This window comes from Palaemon carinicauda, chromosome 9 (assembly GCF_036898095.1).
Source record: "Palaemon carinicauda isolate YSFRI2023 chromosome 9, ASM3689809v2, whole genome shotgun sequence".
Taxonomy (NCBI): Eukaryota; Metazoa; Arthropoda; class Malacostraca; order Decapoda; family Palaemonidae; genus Palaemon; species Palaemon carinicauda.
In genome coordinates this window covers 5,863,255-5,865,915 of record NC_090733.1, presented here as the reverse complement: position 1 = coordinate 5,865,915, position 2,661 = coordinate 5,863,255, and the positions used below count along the sequence as shown (strand labels likewise).

The 2,661-nt window shown below is 37.3% G+C and overlaps 1 pseudogene; it reads left to right on the top strand.

Moving 5' to 3' along the window:
* Window positions 1-204: 204 nt before the first annotated feature.
* On the top strand, window positions 205-2,328 carry LOC137646245 (uncharacterized; annotated as a pseudogene).
* Window positions 2,329-2,661: the final 333 nt, after the last annotated feature.

The following is a 2,661-nucleotide window of genomic DNA, read 5'->3' as shown; positions in this document are numbered from 1 at the left end:
CATCAGGGATGGCGGTGTGAACAAGTCCAGGTAAGCGTCATACCCAAAGTGCATGAAGTAGGTTCACTTGACAAGGAGAGCAGACTGAGGCAGGTTGCAAGCGAGCGACACTGGTCCTTTCCCTGAGGATGAGCAAAGCTATTTGATTCCCCAACAGCTGTTAAGAGAGACGGAAAAGCTTGGCTATATGAGCGGCAGGTGAGGATGAGTACTGCCCCTGAGAGCATCATACGGTATGGGGGAATCCCTTTTATCCTATTGCCAGTCAAAGATTCCAGGGAAAGTGCCCCCAGAGCTTGCTGCAAGGACATAGACTGCTGTTTTGCTTGAGCGAATCACACACTTGATGCAAAACTGAACTTCAACGTGCTGGAACTAACCGAACACTTCCCTGATGGCAAAGGGTGGCAGTTTCAATGATGCAGCATGTGCCGCAGTCAGGATTGGTGGGCAGCATCGTAACAATGTAGGGTGTAATGGTGGACAGAAAAAAGGCGGCGAGGAGCTGATAACTCCAAGGGTCACCAATGTGCGAGGTGGTTGTTGACAGAAAGCAATAACATTACAGTGTATGAAACACGTGCAGCACACCAAACACAACTATCTTGAAGGTTGTAGGCAAGAAGCTCCTGTGAACATTTGAAATAATATATAAGAATTATTTCACAATATGGGCGCACTCGATTAGCGGGAAGCCTCAAACCTCTGCAGTTGCCGCGAAGTGACGAAACTTGAAATATTGATGAGGTTTTGAGTGTCTTCACTTAAGACCATGCCATTTTCCATCAGTTCTTGAAAGAACCAAAAGGAGATGCATTCAGTAGGTCCTTTCTAGCCATAGCTAGTGAAAAATTTATTGGATAAATATTCTGGAATAGAGCAACGTGAGATCCTCATAATTCACTACACAAAATTAGCAGTAAAAACAAACATTAGGAAGATATAAGCGATAAATGGTGTGTGTACCTTTTTTCTGTATTGAAATGTACTATAAATCATCACTATTTGATTCCTTTTAAAAGAGAGAGAGAGAGAGAGAGAGAGAGAGAGAGAGAGAGAGAGAGAGAGAGAGAGAGAGAGAGAGATTTCCAACCAATAGGCCGGAAAGATATCCACGGAAAATCTAAAAGTAAAATGAGAATCTTTTGTATATATGTTTAAACAATATGTTTTATGCAAATATTATTGAATTCTTAAAGTAAAAGGAGGAATTATTTTATATTGCCTTGTAAGGTTAGATGATTTTGCCATGGAACTCTTCCATGTACAATGAAATAATTAGATAGGGCTTTCCTGAAATTTAAACCACTGCTTAATAGCACACCTGGTGTGGTGTACAGGGCTTTTCGCTTTGTATCATCTCTCCAGGTATAGGTAAAAAAACTAAAGTTTTGGCCCTCCTTATCTAAAACATAATTCTGTATTATGCGTATTATGCTTCTCATCTCATCCAGTGATCCAATACAGTTAGAAAAATTCCATCTTTTGTAAATAAAGAATTCTACAGTTGTAACACAAACTTCCTTAGTCAGATACAGTAAATATTTATTGGTTAAAGCCTTGCAAATAATATAGTGAGTTTCCTTTACCTATTCTAAAATAGTACTTCTACCACGACGAAAACGCAAGGCCAAAGTTCGAGAAGATTCACCAGTAGCAAAAAGGAGAGAAAAAATGTTAAGATTTGGTTTCTTATGATAATTAACGTAATACTATTAGCACAAAATTATGTTTATCATAACCCTACTACTTGACATTTTTTTAAAACTTATGTAGGCCTTTGTCACATTTTGCTTTATTGATAGAACTTTTAATGTATCTTCCAGATCTTCTGTTAAAAAAAATGAAAAAGCTAAAAACTATTATAGGAAATAAATCAAGAAATTCAAAATCCCAAATCCGGTGTTGGAACTTCGGAAATGGTTCTTAGTATTTAGCCCTGTTTCACTCAGTTGCCATTTTTAAAAGACATTCATCTGCCAGAATCGAAGAGCTCAAATCTGAGTCAAGAAGAAAATATCCGAATAACTGACGATGACATACTTGCAGCTGGTGATAACAATGAATCGCATGCAAGTCATGTTTCTGCATCACTCGTGTCACATACTTCTAGGTCACCTTCTCCATCTTCTTGACACCGGATAAACATCTCAAGGTAATGGTTGGCAAAAAAATCCGCCGTCTAAAAAGTAACGAAAACCAAATCTTGATTACAGGGCCAGAAAAAAAAATGAGCAACTAATTGAAACTGAAAAACAGAAGTTAGAATTCCTAAGAAGGTATCAGGATGAATTGGATAATGAAAATTTGCTTTTTTTGAAAGAATGATATCTTACATGAAGAAACTAAACCCTACATATACAAAATCTTTTCTTGAAATAAATGGAAGGAATAGAACAGAACGAGAGGACAGGCGCCGATTATTGGACGTAGTTTTGATTACCACTAAACTATTTTTCAAATATTTTTTTTTTATTAAAACCAAATACAGGCAATTATCTATTTTGGTTTTGATGTAATTTTCAATCGATCATGATTTTTATAATTTTCTCAGGAAATAGCCAAATTTGTAGTTACTGTATCTCAGCCGCCTGGACCCAAGGATTATTGCTGATATCTTTCACTCTAATCGATTGAATGGTAGGGTACTTCGAAACAGTT